The sequence below is a fragment of the Cetorhinus maximus genome, chromosome 6, assembly GCF_964194155.1.
Source record: "Cetorhinus maximus chromosome 6, sCetMax3.hap1.1, whole genome shotgun sequence".
Taxonomy (NCBI): Eukaryota; Metazoa; Chordata; class Chondrichthyes; order Lamniformes; family Cetorhinidae; genus Cetorhinus; species Cetorhinus maximus.
The window spans coordinates 131166620-131187095 of record NC_135884.1 but is presented as its reverse complement, the minus strand read 5'-3'; the positions used below and the strand labels follow the sequence as shown (position 1 = coordinate 131187095).

Below are 20476 nucleotides of genomic sequence, written 5' to 3'. Positions count from 1 at the left end.
ATCTTTACACCTTCTTTCAGATGTGCTATAATATTTTAAATCCGTATTGAATGGACATCAACGACAGGTTTTAGAACTCAACAAAAATTGATAAATTTTGCAGATGATAGGAGGAACAATAGAATCAGAGGAGATAACAAACTATAAAATAAATTGGAGATAGTATGCAACTAGGCAGAAAAATGGCATATAAACTGCAATATAGATAAGTGTAAAGTAGTGAGCATAAGAAGGAAAACTAGGACACATGCACCATGAAAAGTGTTGAAATTGCAAAAGATAAAATTGAAAGTGTCCTAGGGGTCTTAGTAAACACAAAGGACAACAGGTGAGTTGTCGGCCCAGTGCACTTGTTCCTCCTCACTTGTGTTATATGCTCCACCAACTAACCTCCTCCATCTTGCAATTTCATGATCTTCATAGAGTGGATTTCTCTGTGGTTGTGCTTATCAGCAATAGAGGAGCTTGGTTGAGGCTGGACATGGGTACTGCCGCCTCCAGCTCTTGGACACTTAAAGGAACACAAAAAGACCCATATTTTAGAATGCTTGGCTGTGCAGTATTCCTTGAAATGGAGGCTATTCGAAATGAATTCTAGGACAGAATGTTGCACTCATCAGGTGGGTGCACACCTGACCCGAACAAGCATAATATGATGGGTGATGACATTGGGCGATCGTCCCAACGTCATCGCGCACTCGGATGATATTTCAGTCAGCGGGCACGCGCGGAAGCCGGCAATGCGCCCGCAGACAATTAACAGGCCTATTAAGGCCATTAAAGTAATAAATAAATGAAATTTTTCGCAGCCCATCCAACCTTACGGTTGGCGGGCAGGCGAAAAGGCCAAGTGGCCTTTGGATTTTTTAGGAAACCTCATCCACAGGTGGAATGAGGTTTCCAACAGCGAAGAAAAATTAAATAAAAATTTTATAGTTTCATTCATGACATGTCCCTGCTCACGTGACAGAGTCACATGATGGGACATGTTTTTAACATTGCTTAAGTTTTTAATTTTTAATTTTAAAAATCTTCAGCTCCCTGAGGCAGGTCTGTGCCTCAGGGAGCTACTGCGCGCATGCACAAAATTCGGCGCTCGTGCTCCTCCTCCTCCCACCCTGGAAGTGCTGAGCGCTGCAACGTGCGTTTCACAGTGGCTGGCCGTTAATTGGCCAGCCAGCATGAAATCACGGTTGGAGCCTGATCGTGCGCTGCGGTCGGCCTCCCGACCAGTCCCAGCCATGCTTGCCGGGCCTATCCGACCACCAGAAAATCCTGGCCCTAGTGTGTTGTGCTGTAACGCAGTAGGATATTTTAGTATTAGGGTGTTCGGGACTGTAAGGATTAATCACAGCATCACAGTATCTTTACAGTGCAGAAGAAGGCCATTCGGCCCATCGAGAGACTGGGGAAACAGTACCACCCACATTATGATGTTGGGAGTCACATGGAAGTAGTAATAAGTATGGGAGAAGTCAGCATGAAGATAGACCTACTCAGGACTGTAACCTGTATATATGTATGTAGTTATGTGTTATTAATAAACAGGCATTGTTCAACTATACAAGCCTCTAGATCTCTTCATGAGACAACATACAGCCTTACAATATGGTGAAGGACCCCAAAATCCCTCAAAGTGAAGAAGTAAAGAAACTGCAATCTGACCTGAGAGAAGTGTGCCTAACTTGAAGACCTCGAATACATAGCTGGTTTTTGCCTAAGAAGCTCTATTACAGGCATGTAGGCTGATGGACAGAAGAAATATCCATTGACCAGCATAAAAGGACTCCACCAGAGCATGTGGAGGTCTGTTGCGAGACCCCATTGAAAGCAGAGCCAAAGGACCTAGTCAGATCACAGAAGGGTGAGCAAACTCCAAGGAAATAGACGGAAATGAACTTTTAAACTCGGTGCAATAGTCAGGCAGCGCTGGCAGAACGACTATTTTAATGAGCATGGCTTGGAGAATGCTGTAGCCTAGGTCCAGAGTCGGCACCATAACACGTCGCGACCTCACACGAACAGAAAAAAGGTTTTTAAAACGAAGCCAGAACAAAAAATCAGCTTCAATTCATTTCTCCAAGCTCAGGAAAGCAACTAGCTGGCCAGAATGATTTTTTCAACAGATTTTCTGCAGAATCACTGAACTTTAACACGGCTCTGTAACCATGACAGGAGCCCACCAAATCCCAACAAGCTCAGGAAAAAAAAACGATTACTGTGGCGACATTCAAAAAAAGATTTTAATTAAAACAGTACCGCCCGATGCTGAAACAGCCATAGATAGTAAATCAACATTGCCTGACTAATTCAGGCAGGTGGAAGGGCCAGACCAGGAACAAAATTGGACATTATGGAGAAGAGAAGTTTTAAGATACATGATGGCAACAGGCCTGAATAAGAAAACAAAGGCTCAACAAGTGAATACATTTCTTTAATGAAGAGTGCAGGAGGGCATGCCAGGAGCAGCACCAGGCACACCCAACAATGAAGTGTCAACCTGGCGAAGATACAACGCAGGACTGCTTGCATGCCAAACAGCATAAGCAGCAAATAATAGACAGAACTAAGCAATTCCACAACCAAGGGATCAGATCTAAGCTCTGCAGTCCTGCTACATCCTGTGGTGAATGGTGGTGGACAATAAAACAACTCACTGGAGGAGAAGGCTCCATAAATATCTCCATCCTCAATGATGGTGGAGCCCAGCACATCAGTGCAAAAGATAAGGCAGTTCAGCACTTTTGTTCATCTTTGAATCAAGGCTATAATCAGGCCAGGTGCTGAAAGGCCCTGGCGGAACCCAAACTGAGCGTCAGTGTCGTTATTGCTAAGCAAGAATCACTTGGTAGCACTGTTGTTGACCCCTTCCATTACTTTACTGATGATGGAGAGTAGACTGATGGGGCGGTAATTGGCTGGGTTAGATTTGTCCTGCTTTTTGTGTACAGGGCATACCTGGGCAATTCTCCAGATAGCTGGGTAGATGCCAGTGTTGTAGCTGTACTGGAACAACTTGGCTAGGGGCACGGTAAGTTCTGGAGCACAAATTTTCAGTGCCATTGCCGGAATATTCGGCCCATCAAGTCTGCTCCGCCATTCAATCATGGCTGATAAGTTTCTCAACCCCATTCTCCCGCCTTCTCCCCGTAACCTTTGATCCTCTTACCAGTCAAGAACCTATCTATCTCTGTCTTAAATACACTCAATGACCTGGCCTCCACAGCCTTCTGTGGCAATGAATTCCATAGATTCACCACTCTCTGGCTAAAGAAGTTTCTCCTCATCTCTGTTCTAAAAGGTCTTCCCTTTACTCTAAAGCCATGCCCCCAGGTCCTAGTCTCTCCTACTAATGGAAACATCTGCCCCACGTCCACTCTATCCAGGCCTTTCAGTATTCTGTAAGTTTCAATCAGATCCCCCCTCATCCTTCTAAACTCCATCGAGTATAGACCCAGAGTCCTCAAACGTTCCTCATATGTTAAGCCTTTCATTCCTGGGATCATTCTCGTGAACCTCCTCTGGACCCTCTCCAGGGCCAGCACATCCTTCCTGAGATACGGGGCCCAAAATTGCTCACAATATTCTAAATGTGGTCTGACCAGAGCCTTATAAAGCCTCAGCAGCACATCCCTGCTCTTATATTCTAGTCCTCTCGAAATAAATGCCAACATTGCATTTGCCTTCCTAACTACTGACTCAACCTGCAAGTTAACCTTAAGAGAATCCTGGACTAGGACTCCCAAGTCCCTTTGCACTCCAGATTCCTGAATTCTCTCCCCATTTAGAAAATAGTCTATGCCTCTATTCTTCCTACCAAAGTGCATGACCTCACACTTCCCCACGTTGTATTCCATCTGCCACTTCTTTTCCCACTCTCCTAACCTGTCCAAATCCTTCTGCAGCCTCCCCGCCTCCTCAATACTACCTGTCCCTCCACCTATCTTTGTATCATCTGCAAACTTAGCCAGGATGCCCTCAGTTCCTTCATCTAGATCATTAACGTATAAAGTGAAAAGTTGTGGTCCCAACACTGACCCCTGCGGAACTCCACTAGTCACCAGCCGCCATCCTGAGAAGCACCCCCTTATCCCCACTCTCTGCCTCCTGCCAGACAGCCAATCTTCTATCCATGCTAGTACCTTGCCTCTAACAGCATGGGCTCTTATCTCACTGAGCAGCCTCCTGTGCGGCACCTTGTCAAAGGCCTTCTGGAAGTCCAAGTAGATAACATCCATTGGCTCTCCTTTGTCTAACCTACTCGTTACCTCCTCAAAGAATTCTAACAGATTTGTCAGGCATGACCTCCCCTTGATGAAACCATGCTGACTTTGCCCGATTTTACCATGCACTTCCAAGTATTCTGAAATCTCATCCTTAATAATGGACTCTAAAATCTTACCAACGACCGAGGTCAGGCTAATTGGCCTGTAATTTCCCGTCTTTTGCCTCACTCCCTTCTTAAACGGGGGGGTTACATTAGCGATTTTCCAGTCCTCTGGGACCCTCCCTGACTCCAGTGATTCCTGAAAGATCACCACTAATGCCTCCACTATCTCTTCAGCTATCTCCTTCAGAACTCTGGGATGTAATCCATCTGGTCCAGGTGATTTATCCACCTTCAGACCTTTCAGTTTTCCTAGCACCTTCTCCTTGGTAATGGCCACCATACTCACCTCTGCCCCCCGACTCTCTTGAACTTTGGGGATGTCACTCGTGTCTTCCACTGTGAAGACTGACGCAAAGTGCCTATTCAGTTCCTCCGCCATTTCTTTGTTCTCCACTACTACTTCTCCAGCGTCATTTTCCAGCGGCCCAATGTCCACTTTTACCTCTCTCTTGCCCTTTATATATCTAAAAAATCTCTTGCAATTCTTTTTATATTACTGGCTAGTTTACCCTCATATTTAATCTTCTCCCTCCTTATTTCTTTTTTAGTTGTCCTCTGTTGGTCTTTGTAGTCTTCCCAATCCCCTGGTTTCTCACTGCTCTTCGCCGCATTGTATGCTTTCTCTTTAGCTTTTATGCTGTCCCTGACTTCCCTTGTCAGCCACGGTTGCCTCGTCCTCCCTTTAGTATGCTTCTTCTTCCTAGGGATGAATTTTTGTTGTGTCTCCCAAATTACTCCCAGAAACTCCTGCCATTGCTGTTCCACTGTCTTTCCTGCTAGGCTCATCTCCCAGTCAATTCTGGCCAGATCCTCCTTCATGCCTCTGTAGTTGCCTTTATTCAACTGTAATACCGTTACATCTGATTCCAGCTTTTTCCTCTCAAATTGCAGGGTAAATTCTATAATATTATGGTCACTTCCTCCTAAAGGTTTCTGCACCTTAAGCTCCTTTATCAAATCTACCTCATTACACATCACTAAATCTAGAATTGCCTGTTCCCTAGTGGGCTCCACCACAAGCTGCTCCAAAAAGCCATCTCGTAGACATTCCACAAATTCCTTTTCTTGGGATCCACTACCAACCTGATTTTCCCAGTCTGCCTGCATATTGAAATCCCCCATGATCACTGTAACCTTGCCTTTCTTACACGCCTTTTCTATCTCCTGGTGTATCTTGTGCCCCACATCCTGACTACTGATTGGAGGCCTGTACATAACTCCCATTATGGTTTTTTAACCTTTGCGGTTCCTCAACTCTACCCACACAGATTCTACATCATCTGACCCTACATCATTTCTTGCTATCGATTTAATTTCATTTCTTACTAACAAAGCAACCCCACCCCCTCTGCCAATCTGCCTATCTTGTCGATAGTATATCCTTGGATATTTAGCTCCCAGTCCTGATTCCTTTGCAGCCATGTCTCCGTAATGCCCACCACATCATACCTGCCAATTTCAATCTGCGCCACAAGCTCATTTACCTTTTTTTGTATACTGCGTGCATTCAGATACAACACCTTCAGTCCTGTATTTCCCGTCCCCTTTCTCATTGTCGTCCCTTTATCTGATGTGCTTGAAGTTAGATTCCTAGCCCTTTCCAAACACTCTGTCCTATTTTGTGTTCTGGATACTTTAATTGCCTCTACTGGGCTCTCCTTTCTTTTCAGTTTTTTCATAATTTTCCATGAAGTTGAATCCACCCTCCCACACGCTAACCTGCTACTTTGTTTCTGTTGTCAGAGCCCATAGCGTTTGCACTATCCAGTGCCTTCAAACATTTCTTGATATCACATGGAGTGAATCGAATTGGCTGCAGACTGGCATCAGTGATGCTTGGGACCTCCGGAGGAGGCCAAGATGGTTCATCCACTCGGCACTTCTGGCTGAAGATTGTTGTGAATGCTTCAGCCTTATCTTTTGCACTGCCTTGCTGGGCTCCTCCATCATTGAGGATGAGGATATTTGTGGAGCCTCCTCCTCCAGTGAGTTGTTTAATTGTCCACCATCATTCATGACTGGATGTGGCAGGACTGCAGAGTTTAGATTTGATCCATTGGTTGTGGGATCGCTTAGCTCTGTCTATTACTTGCTGCTTATGCATTTCCAACCCCGCCATCCATTACAGATCCCCAAAGGTTCTTGGGCATGGTGAAACAGTCGATGAAATTTCTGCCCAACCTGATGCAGGCCACAGAGCCTCTGCGGCACCTTCTCGAAAAGGCCTGAGTGTGGTGGTGGGTTGCGCTCCAAAAGCAAGCATTCTGCCAGTTCAAAGACCTGCTGCTCTCACCAGATATGCTGGCTCACTTTGACCTATTCCTGCCAACTACAATGACATTGGATGCCTCATCAACAGGACTAGGGGCAGTTCTGTTCCAGGGGCTGTCAGACACACATGTGCGATATGCAGTTATTGAAAAAGAGGCCCTTACAGTAAAACATGGGCTTGTGAGAAATTCTCTGACTATATTTTGGGTTGAAATTGATCATCAAGACAGATTACAAACCATTGGTTTCACTGTTGGATGAGAAATAGCACGCCAGGATGCCCCCCAAAATTCAGATGTTCTGCTTGTGTCTCATGAGCTTTGCATACGAGACAGTACATGACCAGGGGAAGGATCAAACGACTATGGACACGCTGTCCAGGGCCACTGGCAACCAACCTGCGACACACGATGTCAATCTGGTCGACGAGTTCGAGTCATATTCCTAGTTCGTGACAACACAGCTATTGGCAAGCTCCAAAAAGCTTCAGCAGATGTGTCAGAAGCAGATGCAAGATGAAGAGTGCATCCGTATCCATCAAGATCGCCCATTGCAACATCCAGGCGGCAATGTTATGAAAATTTACTTCAAACGGCAGAAACACTTCACTGTAATTGATGAACTGCTAGTGTATGATGAGCGGTTGGTCATTCCTGTCTCCCTCTGGCCGAAGTTTCTACAACAAATCCACCAAGGCCATTTGGGCATCACAGAGTGCAGAGCACGAGCCCAGTCTGCAGTGTGGTGGCCGGGAATATCAAGAGCAATTGAAGAGATGATTTTAAACTGCCAGGTGTGCATGTTGCACAAACCAGTCCAGAGGTGCGACCCTTACCCCCACACAGTTCGCTGCCGGACATGGAAACATTTGGGAATGGATCTATTCTGATTCAACGGCAAGTCCTTCCTCCTCATTATTGACTACCTCTCATTGAAGCATTTAAACACAATGACCACAGGGTCAGTCATTAGATCATTGAAAGAAATCTTTGCAATCCATGGAATCTCAGACCAGGTGATGGCCAACAATGGCCCACAATTTGCTAATGAATACTTCACTCATTTTGCCAGGAATTACGGATTTCAACACTTCACCAGTTCCCCAAGGTATTCACAATCTAAAGGTAAGGCAGAAAGGATCATCCTCACTATTAAAACCCTGCTGAAGAAAAATGACAACTTCCCAACGGCACTTTTGACACATAGATCCACACACTGCACTGTGGATTAGCCCCATCAGAGCTTCTGATGGGCAGAAAACTTCACATTCAACTTCCTATGCTGTTGAAGAAATTAACCCCAGGGTTGGTAGTCAGGGAATATCAGAAGGTTCAGGACCGAGAACAGTCCTACAGACAGCGACAAGCTTCCACTTACAATAGGAGGTACCATACTATAAACGTGCCCAGGCTAAACAGCGGTGACAAGGTTTGGATCAGGGCCCTTTACAGAGTAGGCGTCATTGTCCTGAGGGACAACAGTCTTACTTGATACATACCCCGGAAGGTACAATCAAATGGAACAGGAGAAGTCTTCACCTGATTCGTCGTGATGGACCTTCTATCATACATTTGATAGAACCAGATGTAGAAACCCGAATAATTGAAACACCAAGTACTACAACTTCAACTCCAGATCAACAAAGTCAGCCCAGAGCAGTTGACACTACCACTCCTCCAAACTTGAAAGGAACAAGATCTGGAAGAGTTGTAAAGCCTCCAGGCCGTCTGAATCTGTAAAGTTAGAAAAGAGGTAGCAAGTAAATAAAAATAATAATATTGTAAATACATTTGGGTAAAGTCATGGGGGAGGTGTAGTGTTAGGGACTATAAGGGTTGATGTGGGACTGGGGAACAGTACCGCCCACATTACGATGTATAGAGTCACATGGGAATAGTAGAGTTTAGTGAGTCTGGGAAAAGTCAACATGAAGATAGCACTTAGTCAGGACTGTATCCTGATATATGTATATAGTTAAGTGTTATTAATAAACGGTTATTGTTCAACCATACAAGCCTCTAGACCTCTCCATCAGACAACATACTACATTTTAACAAGTATCTCCTTGTAAAGAAGTAAATAACAAAGTGAGTGCAGAGATGAACATTTAAAATTAAAGCATTGAATTAGTCATGAACTTGAGGAAGGTCACTGACCAACCCCTCCTCACTCCTGTTGTCTTCCACACTAGAATCTTTATTTCCCTCTTGTTGTAAGGAACAAAAGATCATAGCTGGTCTTCCGAACAGCAAGTCTTTCTCCTTTGCAGATCTGTAAATCTTTCAGTGACAGTTTATGAACAAATATAAAGAAGTACTGGCAAAATTAATGGCACTAAAAGCCAACAAATTCTCTGGTTCTGAACCCATATAGCAGAGATAGTGAATGCACAAGTTGTCATCTTCCAAAACATCCTAGGGCAGAATTTCACAGTTGGCGTGCGGGGATGGGCCCGACACGCATGTGCGTAAAATGACGCGCGATGACGTCGGGCGTGCGTCCTGATGTCACCGCGTGCCATTGTGATTTTTCAGAAGGCGGGCACGCCCACCATTAATTAATGGGCCAGTTAAGGCCCTTGAGGCAGCAATTAACATCGATTTTTCACAGCCCGTGCGATTTTCAAGGCATTACATGGGCGCAACGGGCAGGCGGTTAGGCCACATTTTTAAAAACTTCATCCATGGGCGGGATAAGAGGGGTGAGTGGGCTTGCTAATGCAAGTTGTTAGAACTTTAGTTTATTACTTACTGCTACTTGCTTGTGTGAACCAGACAACTTCATTTTGCTTCAGAGCTGCTTTGACAGAAATAACAGGCTTCAGTTCAGGACTCTGGAGGAATCATAACACTTGGGGCCTTCCAGGTACTAGACAACTTTCCCTTACCTCGGGAATGGGGATTATGGTCTCCACTGGAGGCACCTCCTCTGAGGAGGAAGAGAGGGCCAGAAGGGGGAGGAGGCCAGGAGTCCATATTCAGCCTCCTGGGGAGCCACCTGTGGGAGGACAGGCGAAGGCACAAGGGACGCAGGGCCAACAGGATGTCCAAGGCGGAAGGGGCCGCAGAAGATGCTACTACCCTGCTGCCAGGGTTTTCAGGCGGTGATGCAGTTACCTCAATATGTCTGAGGTGCAATGCCGAAGGGGGCTCTGCCTCTGAAGGGAGACAGTGACTTCCATCTGTCAGATGATCAGCGCTGAGATCAGCTCCAACTGTGTGGGTGGACACTCCATGCCAGTGGCGCTGAAGGTTACGGTTGCCCTCAACTTCTATGCCTCCGGCTCTTTACAGGGATCGGTGGGCGACCTTTGTGGAATCTCCCAATCAGCCGTCCACAGTTGTGTCAAGCTGCTGACAGACGCTCTGTTCAGGCATGCATTGACTTTCATTCACTACCGCATGGATGAGGCCAGCCAGGCAGAGTGAGCCAGAGGCTTTTCCACGATTGCTGGGTTCCCCCACATCCAGGATGCAATCGTTTGCACACATGTGGCCATCAAGGTGCCAGTGGGTGAGCCGGGAGCCTTTGTCAACAGGAAGGGATCCAACTCCATGAACGTGCAGATGGCATGTGATCATAGAATGTAGATTCTGCAAGTATGTGCAAGGTACCCAGGCAGCTCCCATGATGCATACATCCTGAGACACTCCCAGGTGCCGAGGCTCTTCAGTGCTCCAGCACAGCTGGACGGATGGCTGGTGGGTGATAAGGGCTATCCCCTCAAAAGGTGGCTCATGACCCCCCTCTGCCATCCAAGAACAGATACCGAGCAGCGGTACAATAGGAGCCATGCCTCCACAAGGGCGGTGGTAGAGAGAACCATTGGTCTTCTCAAGATGCGCTTCCGATGTCTGGACCGTTCAGGGGGCGCCCACCAGTACCTTCCCCAGATCATGTGTCACTGATAGCGGTTGCACGCTGCACTCTCCACAGTCTGGCAGGGAGGACGCAGTGGAGGAAGAAGATGTTGATGCAGCTGCTATGGCAGCAGACGATGAGTCCAGTATTGAGTCCGAGGACGGGCACACTCAGGAGAACATTGAGGGGATAGATGCTGACCTGGGCAATCTCCAGCGAGGCAGGGACACCCGGGAGGCTTTAATCCAACACTCCTTCAGTTAGCCTACCAAATAAGAGCTACCACATGCCAGGGCCGCAGGCTCCATACTCGATACCTGAGAGCAACATTTGCTTGGTCAACAACATGAACTATGTGCCATTTCAATAAAGCTCAATGACAAACAAGTAACTGATAACATTATGGGTTTCCCTTCACCTGCAGAACTAATGAAACACCCAGTGGCTCGTTGAGAATCAACACATTTAATGATTTGCAGCTTGGCATACAGAAATCAAAGTAGATGAAAGGGTGTTGAACAGCACACCAACTTAAAAGTGGGGCAAAAGAAAGCCACCAGTGATAAGCCCGTGTTGTGCCTTAGGTGCTTTACATTTACGCTTACGTCTAGGTGCTCCCCCCTCGCTGGTACCAGCATTGGAGACAGCCTGCTCGCTCTGCTGTCCTGTTGGCCTTGATGATCTTGGCGGGCATCCTCTGGCCCGTGGAGCCTGCGCTGGCCCTGCCTGGGAGGGAGCAGCCAGTGGCACAGCTGGCATCTCCCCAGTCGCTGCAGCCTCATCGGATGTCACGGTCACTGGCAGAGGGGCAGAGGAGCTGCTGCCATCATCAGTAGCGTCCTGAGAGGAGCCCGCAGAGACAACAAGCAGGTTGTGTGCCAACGTGAGGTCGCTTTGGACCTCCCTGCTCCCCAGGATCCATCTCCCAAACTGACACTGACCACCTGAGGACATTGCCGCTGTGAGGGCTTGCAGGTCAGAGTGCATCCGCAGGAAGCCCTGATTGTTCTCCTGGAGGACCCTCTCCATGAGAGTCGCCACTTTCTCAATGGAGGAGGCAGTGCGCTTGGCCATGAGGGTCATTGCATTGCTCATGCTCCGCATGGACCCCTCCATCACGGAGACCATGGCATGCATTCCCTCATGTATCTCCTCCAGATCCTCCCGCATGCCCTGCTCGACTCCCAGCATCTGCTGCCTCAGGAACGACTCCAGAGGCACATCATCATCCGCCGACTGAGCATGTTCCTGGTCCCCAACATTCCTCCGACTGCTGGCGCCCTGAGCACTCTGCCTCCGTCTGCACCTCAAGCGAGTGTGAAGTACCTTCACCGCTTTGCTCCGAGATACTAGCTGATGATCTTATTCCCACTGAGGTGCTGGTATCTGTGCGGGTGTCTGCCTGGCTGAGAGGGTGTGACGCTGGTACGTTCATGTTTCCTGTGCCCTCAGGGATCAGCAGCGGTCCCTCAGCCTCCTGAGACCGGGCGTGCTCTGGTGAGGCTGATAGGAAGAACAAGGACATTTGATTAGTTGAAGTCATTACACTGTTAATGTGCATGTCTGGCACCCAGACCAGGATGCGCTCCTCATTCCATTATCAATGGTGATCCCATGTTGGAGGCTGAAATCAATATACAGTCTACAGTGGAATGGTTGCAATGACAGACATTGTGACCTCAGTGCACTCTCATCTCCCAGTAGCACCCCTAACTCACCACGGCCAGTCGATCTAGGGGCATGGTGCCTCTCCAGCTCCAGTGCCTCCTGCTCATATCTGATGATGATCAGGAGGTGGGGCTCCCCTCCATCAGTCCGCAGCTGCTCAGCATTATTGTGTGCTGTCTTCTCCTGAAAGGAAATAGGAGTATTGATTAGTCCACCCCGTGCCTGCATTGCCATGGCAGCCTTGCCACCCCCACCTGAGGGAAACCTTGTGGGGCTCATCTGATTCGTGACCCTGGAGTGCAATACACTCATTCGAAGCAGCCAGGGCTGACCCCCTTGCCCAGATGCTGCCTCCATGACATTTGCCACTCATACTCTAAGAACTTCCAAACCCACGACCAATACCACCTAGAAGTACAAGGGCGGCAAATAGATAGGAACACTGCCACCTGGAAGTTCCCCTCCAAGTCACTTAGCATCCTGACTTGGAAATGTTACGCCGTTCCTTCACTGTCGCTGGGTCCAAATCCTGGAACTTGCCCTCTAACAGCACTGTGGGTGTAACTGCACCATGTGGACTGCAGCGCTTCCAGAAGGCAGCTCACCACCACCTTCTCAAGGGCAACTAGTGATGGGCAATAAATGCTGACGCAGCCAGCGAAGCCCACATCCTGTGAATGAATGAATAAAAAAGCAAAATTTTGAGGTGTGGGGGAGGGGCGGGGGGTGCGCCAACCTAACTGCTGTGCTAAGTGACCCATGCCAACACGGTACTCACCCTTCCCGATGGCAGGTCATTAAACCGCTTGCGGCACTGCACCCAGGTGCGTCTCATCACATCGTGGGAGCTGACCCGTGATGCCACCTATTTCCAGGCATGTTTTGTTAGGTCAGGCGGCCTCCTCCTCCTGTCCCTTGGGACCAGGATCTCGCGGCATGCTGCCACCTCCTCAAAGAGGGCAACGAGGCACTCATCGGAGAACATCGGGGCTGACTGCCCTGCCGACCTACCCTCCCGCCTGGCCTGCTCTCCGAAGACGTTCTCCATCATATAGCTTCTAACTAGAATCAGTGGCAGCCTTAGGATGGCTACCTGCACTGTTTTTAAATAGGCCATCAGGTTGCCATTGGACCCGGCAGACATTGGCCTCCCGCACAAAATCACGGTGCGCACCCGATCAGGGGCGGCAGTCAGGTTCCCAACCGCCCCCACCCACTACCGCCAACTGAAAAATTCTGCCCCTAGTTTCTGGAGCAGTCCCAGTAAGCTTCAAAGTAACAAATGTGACACAATGATTCATGAAAGGGGGGGAGAGAAAGTGGGGGAACTAGAGGCCAGTAAGCCTGACATCAGTTACCAGAAAAATGCTAGAATTCAGAGAGAAAGTGGTAACAGGCACTTAGAAAAACATAATGGGGGCCGGATCTAGCGGTCACTCGCAAAGAAAGGGCACTAACAGCTGACCACAAGTAAGCCTCTCTGAGAGATCTAGTGACCTCTCGCAGACAAGAATTTCAGACCCTGTTGCTGTGCTGTGGTACATAATAGATTGCAATGTTTTTTACTGGACATTCACAGACTAGAGCAGCAGTGATATCATCAGGCTGCCCAAGCAGCCAATCACATTAAAGGACTTTCACAGATGCCTCCCCAAACTGGAAACTAAAAGCACTAAAATAAAATCACTTCTAAAAATTTTTTGCAAATAGCAAATCAAAGATCGGGGTATACGCACGGGGTGAAAGTAGAAACTAAAATATTCTGGGAAAACGTTTTTAAAAACAATCATTGAAATAAATTAGCTTAAAATATCTACTAATTCATCATTTAACTTGATTTCATGATTTTTTTCAGGCCCAAATTCTGATGTTGTTCTTCTTCTTCTTTTGATTTCCACCATTTTAATTGGGGACACCATAATTTGTCTGTGTATTCATATTTGACGTATGTTGATTCTGAGTTTTAGAGTATGGGTGGTTAGCTAAGATAGTGTTTAATATTTGCTTTGTTTGACTATTGTATACTAAAAATTCTTCTGTTTTAAACCATGGAATTTTGTGGCTTCCCTCTATTAGTAAATAACTGGGATTTCGGATTCTGTTTTCTCAAAAGAAAAGTTACTGGTCTTGACTGAGTTCATAATGGGACAGAATTGTTGAAGGATCTACAACATGGGTCAGCAATCTTTGCACCTGAAGAGCCTTTTTATAAATAATTGCCTAATTGGGAGCCACAAGACAAAAATTTGGCATTTCTGATCGAAATACTTGGCGAATTGCCAGGTGTCTCTGATAGAATGCATAGTTAGCATATATAGTAAATAAAATACGTGTATTGAATTTCTGTATCATTAGAAAAGAAATCGAAATTAAATTTGACCTAACTGAGTTACGGTGTATTTTGACACCTTTTTTAAAATTTTGTCAGTAAAGTCATCTGTACAGCAAACTTTAAGGGCAGAATTTTCTGCTTGATGTGCAGGGGTCGGGCCTGGCACGTCAGCATGTAAAATGACGCGCAGTGACGTCAGGCGAGCGTCCCGACATCACCGCGCGCCATCACGATATTTCGCTGGGCGGGTGCGCGATGAAGTTCAACGCACATCCGCCATTAATTAACGGGCTAGTTAAGGCCCTTAATTCAGCAATTGACGCCGATTTTCAGGTGCCCGTGTGATCTTCGGGTTGGGGCACGGGCGCAACAGGCAGGCGGGTAAGAGACTTTTTAATCAAACTCCTCCACGGGTGGGATAAGAGGGCTCAGTGGGGTCATCAATCTGGCCTGTGAGTATTTATTGCAGAAAGTATTTTAAACTTGCCTGTGTGATCTGTAGCAGTTCAGAACGAATTCCAGCAGCTTTCTGTGTACTTTTAACCTTCAGGTCAGCAATCTGCAGTCAGTAATCTTTATTGGGCCTGCAGCTTTCCGGAGGCCTTCCAAAAGCCTGGGTATGGGTCTTGACATGTCCACTGGAGGCAGCTCCTCTGAGGAAGAAGGGAGGGCTTGAATAAGGAGGAAGCCAGGAATGCACAATCAGCTTCCAGGAGAGCCACCTTTGGGAGTACAGGCGCAGGCACAAGGGGCGCAGGGCCAAGAGGTAGTCCAAGGTGGAAGGGGCTGCAGAAGACGCCACTATCCTGCTGCCAGGGTATACAGGCGGCGAAGCAGCTACCTCAATATGACTGAGGTGCAGTGCCGAAGGAGGCTCCAGCTGTCAAGGGAGACAGTACACTACATCTGAAAGATGATTGGCCCTGAGATCTCTCCTAACTGTGTGGGTGGACACCCCATGCCAGTGGCTCTGAAGGTCACAGTTGTCCTCAACTTCTATGCCTCTGGCTCCTTCCAGGGCTCGGTGGGTGATCTTTGTGGTGTCTGCCAATCAGCTGTCCACACTTGTGTCAAGCAGGTCACAGATGCTGTGTTCTGGCGTGCATTGACCTTCATCCACTTCCGCTGGGACCAGGCAAGTCAGACACAGCAAGCCAGAGGCTTTGCAGCCATTGCCGGCTTCCCCCGTGTCCAAGGTGCAATAGACTGTACACGTATGGCCATCAAGACGCCAGCAGGTGAGCCCGGTGCCTTCATCAACAGGAAGGGCTTCCACTCCATGAACGTGCAGATAGTGTGTGATCACAGGATGCTGATTCTACAAGCCTGTGCAAAGTAGCCAGGCAGCTCCCACGATGCCTACATCCTCAGACACTCCCAGGTGCCAGGGCTCGGCTTGATGGATGGCTGCTGGGTGACAAGGGCTATCCCCTCCGAAGGTGGCTCATGACACCTCTCCGCCATCCAAGAGCAGAAGCTGAGCAGCGCTACAATATGAGCCACACCTCCACAAGGGCTGTGGTGGAGAGAGCCATCGATCTTCTCCAGATGCGCTTCCGATGCCTGGACCACTCAGGGGTCACACTCCAGTACCCCCCAGATCGTGTGTCGGTGATAGTGGTTGCATGCTGCACTCTCCACAATCTTGCGCTGGAAAGAGGGGACGCAGTAGATAATGAAGACGTTGACACAGTGGATGCGGCTGCACACAATGAGTCCAGCACTGATTCTGAGGATGAGGAAGCACAGGGGAATGATGAGGGGCTAAACGCTGACTTGGGACTACACCAAGGAGGCAGGGACACCGGGGACACTTTAATCCAATGAACCTTCAGCTAGCACAACACAAATGGATCAGCAGGACCAGTCTTGCCTGGCGCTTCCATAGTCTGCACTTAAGTGCTACATCTGCCACTTCATCAGCTGCAACTAAGGGCTTTGGACATAAACCTCAATGTCCACTCAAACACTCATGACATGTATGTAAAACATACAAATGCAAAACAAAGGAGCCACCCTCCGCCATGGTAACACATCTGGTTTTAATTTTCACCATCATAAGGTCACACAAGATCAAACCAAAACATTTTTCAAGCTTAAACAAATAATAATTCCCTAATCTAGGGCCAACACAAAAGCACCAGTAAGAAACCCGTGGTGTGCCTAAGGTGCCCTTTGCTTACGTTTATGGGTGCTACATCTTGGTGCCACCCCATTGCTCAGAGTGGCATCTGAGACAGCCTGCTGACCTGTTGGCCTCAATGACCTTGGCAGCCGACCTCTGGCCCATGGAGCCTGTGCTGGCCTGACCTGGGAGGGATCTGCCAGGTCCATAGCTGGCATTTTCCCAGTCGTCGCAGCCTCACATGATGAAGTGGTCACTGGGAGAGGGGCGGAGCAGCTGTTGCCCTCATCTGGAGCGCAGTGACAGGAGCCCGCAGATACTACAGGCAGCTGCTCTGCCGACGTGATGTCGCCCCGGACCTCCCTGCTCACCATCGAAGGATGGGCAACGAGCTGTGAAGCTTGAAGCCCACACCATCTCCCACATTGGCAATGACCAACTGTGGCCACTGGCGCTGTGAGGGCTTGCAGGTCTGAACGTAACCCCAGGAGAAGCTGCTTGTTCTTCTGGAAGCCCCCCTCCACGAGAGTCGCCACTCTCTCCATGGAGGAAGCATGACGCTCTGACATGAGGCTCATTGCATCACTAATGCTCCACGTGGACTCCTCCACCACGGACACCAAGCGAAGCATAGTCTCATGCAACACTCCCAGATGCTCCTGCACACCCGGCTGCATTTCCTGCAGCTGTTGCATCGCGGATGGCTCCAAAGGCATATCATCACGCCCCAACTCAGCATGTGCCTGGTCCCCTGCAGTCATCTGGCCACTGGCACCATTGGCACTCTCTGTCTCTGCCAGCTCCTTCAGTGATTGTGAAGTGCCCTCTCCACTGTGCCCCGGGACACTAGCCAATGTTGCAATGCCCACCGAGGCGCTAGTATCTGCACTGGTGCCTGCCTGACAGAGATGGTGTGGCGCAGGTGACAGTTGAAGGCCCTCAGGTGTGAGAGGGGGCATCTGCAATTGCTCCTGGTGGACAGGCTCTGATGATGCTGAAATTAACAACAAGGACAGTAGATCAGTTAGCGTGCACACAGTGACACACTTCATCCCTTTCCCTCTGGCTCACTATGCGCTCAATCTTCTAGAACCTATGAAGAAGAATATTGGTGGGATGGCAAATAGTGAGGAGGAGACCCTAACATTACAGGCGGATACAGATGGGCTGGACAGATGGCCTAAGGAATGCCTAATGTAATGTTATGTGGATAAGTGTGAGGTGATGCACTTGGGCAGGAGAAACAAGGTATGGGAATACACGAGGAATGGTAGGACCGTGGAAAGTAAGGAGGGTCAGAGGGACCTTGCTGGGCATGTCGACAGGCCCGTTAAGGCAGCGGGACAGATACATAAGGCATTTAAGAAGGTAAATGCCATACTTGCCTTTATTAACTGAGGAATAGAATATTGAAGTAGGGAGGTTGTGTTGCAGGTGCAGAAAATGCTGCCTAGCTATAGTTCTGTGTGCAGTTATGATATGCACTTCACGGGAGAGATGTGATTGGAGTGGAGAGAGTGCAGTGATCGTTGACCAGGATGTTGGCTGGGCTGGAGAGTTTGACTTATGAGGAGACAAGGCATAGACTGGGGATATTTCCCCTGGAGCAGGGGAAATTGAGGGGTGACATTATTGAGGTTTATAACATTATGAGGGGCATAGATAGGATCGACAGAAAGGAACTTTTCCCCTTGGCGGAGGGATGAGTAACCTGGTGACATTGATTTAAGGTAAGGGGCATGAGGTTGACAGTTGAGGTGATGAGCAACTTTTGCACATAGTAATGTGGGATGCACTGGCTGAAAGGGTGGTGGATGCAAAAACCCTCCTAACATGTAATAAGTATTTGGATGCGCAATTGCGATGCCATGGCATACAAGCCCATGGGGATAGTGGTCAGAAATGGGATAAGGTGACTTTGGAAGGTGCTTGACATGCGCATCTTCGAAGGGCCGAGGGACCTTTTCTATGAGCCACACGTCTGACTCTATCAGTCTGAATGAGCAATGTTGCAACAATAACGATTCAAACAATCATCAGTGCTATGGATGGTGGGAAGACAGAGCAGATGTCACTGTTGACCTCAAACACCCCGCCTCACCGACACCAGTGGACCTGGGTGCATGGCGCCTCTCAAGCTCCAAGTGGAGCCTTATGCTCAAAGTGGCTTAAAATCATCAGCTGGGCCTGGCTGCCTCCAGTCCGTGAACTCTCACAGGCATTGTGAGCATTTTTCTCCTGAAAAACAGAGAAGACCATTCACTGGGGCTAATTGCACATGGACTCTGCATGCGTATGCCGCACCCCAACCACAGTGGCCCATACCAGGCCTCCAGTGCCTCCTCTCCACACTACTGCTGATCAGTCACACAAAGATAGTACGCCTGCTCCCAACCCCCCACAAGGGCCACCTTGGATACATTCTGCATCCACCACTTTAGGAAACACACAGTCTTAGCTCCCATAGCAAGGAGGCCCAACTATGTGCAGCATCGAGGGCAGTAGATGGCTCTTGGCCACTTGACCTTGAGGCTCCCCTTCCATAATCTCATCACTGTGAATAGGACATGTGTTGGAGTTCTGAGTATGCGCCTAGCTGCATCTCCTGCAGGTTGCCCCCAGATTAGTCATATGCGACTAAGAGCAACACATGGTGCAGGGGAGAACTCATCTCCTCATGAACCACTCGGGCTGATCTAAGCATGGGCACTATCTGCTTGCCCACCCAGCATATGAAAAATTCCCAACATGATTCAATGCAGTCGCGACAGTAAGACTTGTGGGGGGGGTGGGGGGGGGGCCTCAAAGGCTAATGCCAACATGGTACTCACCCTTCCAGAGCGCAACAAATCAAATCGTTGAAGTGCTTAAAGCACTGGATCCAGCTGCGCCGCACCACGTCGCGGGAGCTCACCACCACTGCCACCTCCTTCCATGCACGCTTGGTCATGTGGGGGGGCCTCATCCTCCCATCCTGGGTGATCAACACCTCCTGCCGTGCTGCCACCTCCTCGAGGAGGGCAGCAAGGAAATCATCAGAAAAGCGAGGGGCACATTGTCCCTCTCCTACCCTGCAGCCTGCCCTGCTCCTGTGGCAGACCCTGCAGCCTGCCCTGCTCCTCCGCTGTTCCCTCCAGCGTGCCATGCTGAGCAAACCCCCTGCGGTTGGATCTCCAGGTGGCTATTGTGAGCAGCCTACAGGAGGCCGCCAGGCCTTTTTAACAGACTGCCGAGTCGCCATTGGACCCGGCAGTCTGTGCACGCCCGCTGCAGCCTGCACACTCCCGCTATCCACGAGAGTTGGAAATGCGTTGGGCCCGTGCCCGCCTGTGGCCACTCCTGCTCTGCCTGCCCAACGGAAAATTTTGGCCTAAGTTTAGATGCATAGAATTAAGAATATTTTTTCAGTTATTGATTCTTGTGATAAGAAAAATAGCTCCAAATAGCATACTGAATAATTTATCGTCTTGGCTATATTAGAAATAATAATGGTCATAACCATAAAACCTGTTCCTCGATCCAAAGGCATAATCCATAACCATGTTGTAGCTATACCATCAAACTGGTTTATTTAGAGCATGATGATATTTTTTGTTGAACAAAATCATTTGAAACCGTCAAGTGCAGCATAATGATGAGCTTTTTATCCTCACAATAAAAACACGGCACTTACTTTTCTTGACTTAATTTTTTCTAAGCTTTTTCCATGTTAATATGATCCGACTGGAAATGGTTGTGAGATGCAAATGCAATGTTAAAGAGCTGCATGTGGCTCCAGAGTCGCAGGTTGCAGACCCCTGATCTGGACCATAGTTTGAAGTGGCTGAAT

General features: G+C 48.5%; 1 protein-coding gene across 1 annotated transcript in view; it reads left to right on the top strand.

Annotated features, from left to right (window-relative positions):
- Positions 1–20476, top strand: part of pmfbp1 (polyamine modulated factor 1 binding protein 1) — a 967668-nt gene that overhangs the window by 370513 nt on the left and 576679 nt on the right. The window lies entirely within an intron of this gene.